The sequence below is a fragment of the Eutrema salsugineum genome, unplaced genomic scaffold (assembly GCF_000478725.1).
Source record: "Eutrema salsugineum unplaced genomic scaffold, Eutsalg1_0 scaffold_7, whole genome shotgun sequence".
Lineage (NCBI taxonomy): Eukaryota > Viridiplantae > Streptophyta > Magnoliopsida > Brassicales > Brassicaceae > Eutrema > Eutrema salsugineum.
This window is the reverse complement of record NW_006256486.1, coordinates 8,358,563-8,358,842: the sequence shown is the minus strand read 5'-3', so window position 1 is coordinate 8,358,842 and position 280 is coordinate 8,358,563.

The following is a 280-nucleotide window of genomic DNA, read 5'->3' as shown; positions in this document are numbered from 1 at the left end:
GATGCATCTCCTTCCGCATTTAGGATTCTCTACTTCCTATTTCTATTCTCAGAACTCCCCCTCGTCAATATAGTTCCATTTGGGATCAGAATATGACTTTTCCTAAAGAGAGTCCATATTTTCTGATTTTCATAGGAATGATGGGTGTATCTAAAGGAATAAGAAAACATGTAAATGATGCATCTCCTTCCACATTTAGGAGTCTCTACTCCTAATTCTTTTCTCAGAACTCCCCCTTGTCAATATAGTGCCATTTGGGATCAGAATATGACTTTTCCTA